General features: G+C 42.0%; 1 pseudogene; it reads right to left on the bottom strand.

The window, feature by feature from the left end:
* Positions 1-8148: 8148 nt before the first annotated feature.
* LOC147452833 (uncharacterized) lies at positions 8149-8940 on the bottom strand (annotated as a pseudogene).
* Between the last annotated feature and the right edge of the window lie 235 nt (positions 8941-9175).

Here is a 9175-nt window from a genome sequence, read left to right as displayed (position 1 = left end):
AGAAGGTGAAGAAGAAGGAGAAGAGGGTGACCTCTCTCTTGCCCTTTTCTTCCTTTGTTTCCTCTCTTCCCTTTTGGAGTGATGAGAAGAAAAACGGTGGGTTGATCATTTCCTCTTGGGAGGAGTTGGCGACCGTCTAGACCGTCGTCTTTGTGGAGCCACATCTTCAAAGGAATTTAGGGATTCATTACTTTCTTGTTCTTTGGATTCCTCCTTTCGTATGGGAGAGAGTATTCTTTTGGGGGTCTCATCCAGAGGCCTCCTAAGATCTCTCTCCTCTTGGAGAGGAAGGGAAATACCTACATGTAACATTTAATGGCCTAATAACTTGTGTGTAGCGGAAATGAGCATGAACATAGTGGGCATTTCATTAGAATAGATTCCTAATGAGAATTACAAGAGTGCTTGGGTGGAGAGAGCAACAAAAAGCATAACACCTAGTTAGATAGCATCGACAATACTTTCAAAAGAGAGAGAATTTAAGCTAATGACAACAGTTGAGGACCGGATTTGCATGGAGCCGGTCCCCCCTCCAAAAGGCTTTCTATTAAGGTTTCTCCCATCAAGAGAGACATTGTACAATATAATTCTTTGTGTTCCTTCAAGACTAGCTAGTGCAATGAAGATGAAAGCTTCGTGCACTAAGCAAAACACTTAGCAAACACAACTTGAATTCTCCCCGTTCTCAGACCCAAGACCTCACACACCTTCGAAGATGGTGAGAGCTAGCAGGGTTGAGAGTAGATTGAGAGGAAGAAGGAGTATCTTACGAGAAAGATGTACATCTCCTCACATAATCACTCATATTAGCATATCTTAGCTTAGTAATTAGCTTGGTAGAGGAGATGAGCATGCATTGAAGCTTGGCTCTTGGTTGGATTTGCATCCACATGCCAAGAGTGTGTTGATGTAGGCTTATATCTCACAAGCTTGGAGTAGGTGATGAGCTCTCCATTAAAGCTTGGGAAGAGATATTCTTCTCTTTCTTCACACACGAGATTGTGTGAGTGTGTGTGTGTGATAATGCCTTGCAAAAATCAGCCCCCTCTCTCTCTTGGGCAAGCCCTCTTGCTATTTGCTCTTGCTGAGCCCTCATTGGCTCTCCCCAAGTCGAGCCAATGACTATTAAGCAGCATAAGTGATAGCCTTCTGACATGTGTCCCCCTTTCCCATTTTGTGAGAGCTTTAGGTAATTAAATAATTAAACTAAACTCTCATTGGACCCCTTTGCCTCCTGGCCAATAGGAATCATGCAAGCCATTGGGCTCCTGAATGCTTATTGGACCCCTTGTGAGACTGCCCAATAGTCTTCTAGGAGACTTAATTCTCATTGGTTTCTTTTATTAAATGTTTTTAAATTAATTAAACTAGGTTTACTCTAGCTTAATTCTCATTGGTCCACTTCAAGGGTCATCCAATAGAAACTGGGCACACCTTGTGGGCATCTGGCCTAGGGAGCTGACATGTGTCCCTCATTCCCTTTGTGTAAAGGGAGCCTGTGTGTGTGTGTGTGTGTGTGGCTTTCTCTCTCATCCCCTAGAAGAAGGGCTCGCCCCCTCCCATGTAGAGATATGTGTTGACTTTGGAGAGCACACAAAGCATCCAATTCCCCCTAAGCTTTAACCCTTTGGACATAACCTTTGAATTTTGGAACCTTAGCATTTTGGAAGTCTTAATGGGCTGAACCTTACGGTCTTTTTAGCCCATTGTTGCACATGGCTCTTTTGCAGATGGCCCCCCCTTTGGATCCGTATTTTCCCTCCTTTGGATCCCTACTGTGGCCGGTCTGCTAGCTTAACCAATATTCTAGCCTTTTCTCCCTTGGCACTTCCCCACATTAAATGATCAGTTTAATATGAGAAAATCATTTAGGAGAATTAGATATTGATTATTATGACATACAAGTGCGTACCAATCGTATGCACCTATGGGTCCACGTACTCATGTAGTCCCTACCCCTCCCATTGTTTCAACGGTCAACACCGATCTCCGAGCAAGGTTTCCTGAGCGATCCTAGTTTCCGAGCAGGTCTTGGCAGTGGATACTTGGTGGACGAACTAAAACTGGGAAATATCCTTAGACACCAATATGATTTTTGACTCTTCTTGTCTATACATTCACAGTACTGGAATGAAATTCAATGACCAAAATGTCTTTTATGGGGATAAAATCTATAGTGTGAAGGTTTACGAGGCTCCCATGAACAGGCACCTAGTCACGGTAGAAGACCATATCTCACTGTTTGAGGATACACTATTTGCAAAATATCAAGGAGACAGAAACATGAGACAAGGCAAACCTATTCACTTACTAATATCACTCACAACTACAAAAGTACCATTCCTTCTATGTGATCTGCCAAGATCCATGAACATAATAGACAATGGGTTAAAAAACTACATACAATACAAACATACGTATAGGCATACATACATATATACAACCTCCAATAACTACTATATATATATATCTATCACAGTAATTCTACTTTATGAGCTGCTAGAACAATATTACAATAAATTTGTTTCCTTCACAGTGTCAAAACAAAAAGTAAAAACATTGTTGGCAATATACTCCAAACTTCATAGCAAAATGTATGCTGTTTGATTTCATATTGCTATAGTTTCAATCCATTAGATAGTAGCGAAAGAGGCATCTCCGTACAAGATGTACAATATACACCAAAAAGTTTCTAACTGTTGCTTGGTCGTGATTTTCATCTCAAAAGGACCTAAGTGTAGTAAAAAAGACTCAGCTGACTTTAATGCTCACACACGTGATTGTCAAATTGTGACATTGTTGCGTCTGCCACTAAGAGCCTGAAATAATTCGACTTTTGTGAGAGCTGCCTGGTGAATGAACTCGTGAGATGATGAATCCAATCCCAATATTTGCAAATACACGTAGTACAAGTGTTTAGATGGCATGTATGTCAAGCGTTTGCTTTCTCTTTTCAAAAATCCCCCACACGTGCAACGAGGAAACTCACTCAGAGTCACTGAGTAGTTGACACCTAATGCTCGCGAGCCTTCAGTACTTATGTAGAAAATATGAGACTCATTGCATAAAACAATGGCCTCACGAACCAATTGCGCAGACAAGGTTTTTCCTTTCTGAATGCTGACCTGGAACTCTTTGGTCAAATTTGCTCTCCACTTAACAAGCTTACGGTCTCTAAATTTTGGCCGAAAAGAACTAAGCGCTTGCAAAGAGCTCGATGTTGCATTTGCTGTAGTTGATCTGATTGCGCTTTTACCCGATTCAAGTGAAAATCCATTTTCCTCAAGGATTTGTATCTCTTGTGGTTGCAACAAAGTTCCCTCATCCACTGGCCACACTCCTGGAGCAGGTCCAATCAAGCCAACAACATGGTCCTCATCAACCTCCCAAGAGTGTTTTGGGGATGAGTTACAAAACCAAATAAACCCACCCACAAGACCTCCACTATACTTCCTTCGACCCCAAAAGCAAGGTGCAGGTACTCCATCTTTGCTATTATCAATCCCTGCATTAATGTATGCTCCGCATCTTCCACTTTGCCCTGGTAATCGTCCAAAACAAGTCATTTTTTTTCCTGGTTCGGTTCTTCTGATAGCCCACACTGTCTTTGGAATCCTCCTCTCCACATATTGTCCTTTTCTCTCACCTTCTGGTTTATTTTTGTAACTATGACCCTCAGTAACAGTTACAAATTCTGGCCTATGACTATCCTCTTCAAGGATCTCTCTTGGATCAACCTACAGCGGTCACTTTGCACGCACACTCCGCTTACCCATTGCAGAATGTTGCATCTCTGGAGACTGAATCCCCATTTCAACCATAGATGAATTAGCAAGGTCTGCTAGTTTTCTATTCAATGTCCGGCTTGCATTTTGACTACTGAATCTCTCTGCCATATCTTGTATTCCAGGGCCTGTTCCAGCATGAATACCTTTCAAGTATGGATTACACTTCACACTTTGCAAAACAGCCATCGACATGTCAAATCCTGTGGCCTCATAAAGGGATATCTGGCTTTTAAAACCAACTCCAGCATGCATACTTGCATGTTTAGCCTCTGCTAGATTAGTAGTGGGCACAAAAACACCTGACTCATCTTGACTCACAAACCAAGATCCCCAGTGGAAAGCTCTCACATCCCACCAAGCAAGCCAAGTTTCCAATGATGGTATCTCATCCTTGATTGCATGACCTACATGCCAAAATTTTCTAATTTCATTCTTGCAGTTATCTGCAGCCACATCAGATGGTGCATTTCGCCACTTTCGACACAAGGATTTATGCTCCTCTTGAAATGAAGGACGGATACACTTACGTGTGTGGTGAACCATGCTCTGCTCCCAATGGAAAGTACAACTCCTCTCTTTTTCAGGTACCTTTTTTTTTGCCCCACCAAAGTAATCTGCACGCACTGCAAGCCAATTTGCATTTGCCTCATCTGCCATGAATCCACGAAACTCTGGTTTTTCAAAACCATCGAATTCAACATTTTCCAAAACTCAGTCTGAGCAAAGCGAACCTCGACCTTGAACTCACATGTGGCAATAATCAAAAGAGAACACACATAAGGGTCATATACATGTGCAGACATTGTGGGCCAGCCAGAAACTCTATGTATGTGATCAAAATGAACCCACATTTCTTGCAAGTTTCCACCAGGTCTCATTCTATTAATCAAATCAAGTCCACTACCAGGTCCCCTAATTGACATTTTAAAAACATGTGGTTGATGTTTGTCACTTAACTGCCCTAGGAACAACACACTGTGTATGAAAGGGTAGCGGCAACGATTCTTCAAGTTTAACACAGCTTCAAGTCCCGTTGAAGTGATATTCTTCTCTCTTTTGGCATACTCTAAACATCTTCCTATCCTCCTTTTATTTGAGAGAGGAGTGGCATACTCAAGAATGTCTGCAAGTTCATCCTCTCCAATCTCTGAGCTCCCCTCTTGGTTGTCTTTCATTAGCATGTCCAAAATAAGATCTTGAGTAACGGCACCCTCTAGTTGTTTTGGAGTAGTGAAAGGATTTAGCTTTGCACGTGCTGCAACCTTCTCCTCTATTTGTTTTTCAATGGCTCTGCTCACACCCTCTTCATAAGGGTGCTTATGATTACCCAGATGAATCGCACATCTTGTAGTGTTGAAATGATCTCTAGGCACACAATAGTAAATTATTGCATGACACAAATCCACACACTCAGGCATTTGTGAGCAGTGCTTGCAAACTATATTACCATGTTGAAGCCCTACAAGACCAACAGGACAAATTTTTTTCATTCTTCCTTTCCAGTGTGTTTCATTTTGATAATGTAGTCTCAAGTAGTGAGGACAATCAATATTGACGCACTGAAGGTGTCCAGGACAATGACTCAAGCGCACACACCATCAAAACAATCTGAGCTGCATGTGACGTACTCCATCCAAGAGTGACCGTCATACTTCTGCTCCATTCCATGCATTGTTGACTTCTCTTCACAAGGCGAGAGCTCAAATGCAATGTACCCATCGTAAACTTTGGGCAGTTCTTCAACTTTAACAATCTTTGTAGCACTTTGCATAGCGACATGCAAGCTACTATTTAAGGGCAGTTGTTTAATCATATCAATGACACTGTGAGTTTTTGGTGTTTCAGTAGGAATGAACTCAACAGAAGTAGGAGTCTCAATATCAATAAAAATCTTATAGAATTGATGTATTTCTGCATCAAGAAGAAATCCTTCTTCACCAATGGAGAGTAGAAGAGTCTCAAACTTTAATTGTTCATGGCTAAGTGACAAAGGCACCCCTTCTAAGTCAAAATACTCCTCAAGAAGATTTAGCTTGATTTCCACAAACCTGCTCTGAAAATCAACACTTAATTTTTGTCTTGGAGAAGGACCATAGATGGTGATAAATCTACTCATGGTTGATATGGGCAGAAACAGGTGATTGCAGATACAGGTAGGTGATTGCAGATACAGGTAGGTGATTGCAGAAACAGGCTGGTGATATGTCAGAAACAGGTGATTGCAGATATAGGCAGGTGATTGGAGATACAGGTAGGTGATTGCAGAAACAGGCTGGTGATATGTCAAAACGGGACGACAGTAAAAACAGTGCGTTGAACCAACTGAAGGGGAATTCTAGTGAAACAGTCATGAATGCACCTCTATTTTATGAATGATCACATAATTTTAAAAATTTGATGCACTAAATCTTGTCATCATAAAAATAATGCTAAACAAAAGAAGGCTACGGACTAGATCTCTCTCTATCTCTCTCTCTCTCTCTCTCTCTCTCTCTCTCTCTCTCTCTCTCTCTCTCTCTCTCTCTCTCTCTAGTTCTCCATCTCTCACTCTAGAAAAGGCCTGCCCATAAAGGTGGACTATTCCCAACAAAGGGAGGAGAGAGAAAAGAGAGTGGGAAATCTTCACATAATGAAATTATAGAGGGACTAATATTAATTTGAATACCTTATATAAATTAGAGCCTTGAAAAACACTCAAAAAATAACAATCTAAATGTGGTACGCCTGCTTAGAACATTCTCATTGCGAGGCCCTCTCTCAAGAACAGAGCGAAGATGAACAAATCGAAAAAAACGGCAAAGCCTCAAAGGTACATATCTCTTCTCCACTCCATGCTCAAAAAAACACCTCAAAAGCAGGCTGCGCCGGCGTGCCCTTCTTTTGGGGTGTTTTTTGACATTTTGTTTTCCTTTTGGGTTGCGCATCTACAAGTTCAGTTTTCAGTCGATTCAAGCTTCAGATTTTCAGTTTGTATTGCAAAAATTTTCAGTCGATGCAAGTTCAGTTTTCAGTCGATTCAAGAGAAAGCGTTTGGTTCAGATTTTTCAAATTTGTATTGCAAAAATTTGGCCTGATGCTATACTCTGAGAGAGAGAGAGAGAGAGAGAGAGAGAGAGAGAGAGAGAGAGAGAGAGAGAGAGAGAGAGAGAGAGAGAGAGAGAGAGAGAGAGAGAGAGAGAGAGAGAGAGAGAGAGAGAGAGAGAGAGAGAGAGAGAGAGAGAGAGAGAGAGAGATGCATAGTTAGTAACCCCATGCTTGGAAGATCGTTTGTTTGTAGATCGTTTGCAGATCGTTTATTGTAGGTTGATCACTTATTTGCTCAGGAATGGTGAGACTTGGCTCGTTATGCTTTTATTTAAGAGTGAATGTGGGCTACGGACGAGGGGGGAGCCTAGGTAAGCAGTACAGGCAGAAGCCGTGGCAGAGGACATCTTCCATAGTGACAATGAGTTCCATGAATGAGAAGACCTTTTTGTTCAATACCTAAGCAGGGACTTGGTGTATGGGTGAGAAGATTTTGAAAATGGAAAATCAGGGCAGGTCATATCAAACTGGACAAAATATAATTGTTTTTTATTGTCTGTTGACGATGTTTTTCTGGATTGGGAGGGTTTTAGGTGGGAAGTTGTTGTGATCAAGAATGGGGGGGAAATTTTAGATTTTGGATTGTCTGTTCGAACTTTGCACCTCCTGATCAATCAGATCCTGTTTTGAGTGATCATCGTTTGTCTCTCTATTGATAGAGATATATTGTAGGCATTGTAAGGCGACCTGATGTTGGATGAAGGTAAACAATTATTGAAAACCCAGATTAGGCATATGAGTAATTCCTGAGATTGTTGTTGTTTCTGCTTTTATTAGGCAAAGTGAGGATGCCGGTGTAAGAGGAATCGGGTAAGACGAAGGCCCTTGAAGACCTGGGCTATTTCATTGTGGGCGACCAGTGGAGTGATCTTTCGGGATACTCGATGGAAAGCAAATACGCACTTATTTCCATGTACTCTCTTTAGCACATACGCACAGGTTGTTAATACAAACATTAATCTATAAGGGTGGGTCTACTACAGGACAGCCATTCATGTGAGTGTTTTGGCCTGCATAATGTGTATTAGCCTCATGTGAGTGTTTTGGCCTGCATAATGTCTTGGCCTGCATGATGTGTATTAGCCTGCAAAATGCAAAAAAAACACCTCAAAAGCAGGGCACGCCGGCGCGGCCTGCTTTTGGGGTGTTTTTTTACATTTTGTTTTCTTATACAGGCTGTTTTTTCTTCCAAGGTGAGAGGTTGTTCAGGTGCATTTGCTTAGTGGATTTTCCTCCGCACAGATTGTCAGGCACTTGCTAGGAAATACTGCTGCTCTCACGATTGCATTCTGGACAATCGGCCTTGAATTCCTCCTACCAAGGCCTTTCCATAAAGCATCATGTGTTGGGTTTGAATTTTGGAGGACTGCCCCCAAAATACTATCAAAGAGTGGGTGGAGAATTTTCAAGCTGAGCAAGTCATGGGAGCTGTGTTTGATGGTATCTGTGCCATTCACCCCATTCTCACAATACACGACAAGTTCACCAAGATCCTTATCTGAGCTTCCTCATATCACATCATGCCTAATGAGGTCCTCAATTTGCAACAGCCTACCAAAGGAAATTCACTCAACTCTCTCAACCCAGAAAGTGTGAGTTCCTCAAAGCCTTTCAATCTCTCAAAGCCTTCTGAATTCTCAAAGCCTTTCAAGCTCTCTGAATTCTCAAAGCCTTTCAAGCTTTCTTAATTCTCAAAGCCTTTCAAGCTCTGCACCTTCCTGCAGTCAACAACATGAAAGACACAGAGGCTAGGAAGAGACCCTGGCCCAATTATTTCCACCATATTGTGGCAGAGGCACAGATTGAGGGTTGTCAGGCTTCCAAACCTAGTTTTCAGATTCACTCTCTGTAGCCTCTCACACAATAGGACATCAAGGTGTTGTAGCGTGCGCGCCAATGAGGAAAGATCTGGAAGCTCTGTAGCAGTGTGCAAGTAATGTAGCTGCAAACTTACAACGCTGGCAGACAAAAAGCCCAATTGTCCTTGCTTGAAAAAGGAGGACTCCATCCAACCATGAAGTCTTTCCCTTCCAATAAATACCTCCCATTCCTTTCCTTGCGTCTCCATATTTCACATGATGTGTCTGGCTAAAAATATTTTTGACCTGTATACACCCCTATGAGATAACGATGCTTTCTCTGAAACATCCCTGAAAAGGAATTGTTCGAGTTGGGAAAGCAACCCAAATTGAACGCTTCCAGGTAGGGTTCAATAACCGTCAGATCTCGAAGTTGAGGCCATAGATCCAGCCTCGTGATGCTCGTGTTCTGCCCGTGTTCTTCAACTGGAAAACCTGCTTGCT

The sequence above is a fragment of the Adiantum capillus-veneris genome, chromosome 8 (assembly GCF_014529385.1).
Source record: "Adiantum capillus-veneris isolate H3 chromosome 8, ASM1452938v2, whole genome shotgun sequence".
NCBI lineage: Eukaryota > Viridiplantae > Streptophyta > Polypodiopsida > Polypodiales > Pteridaceae > Adiantum > Adiantum capillus-veneris.
This window is presented reverse-complemented; position numbering and strand designations above follow the sequence as displayed.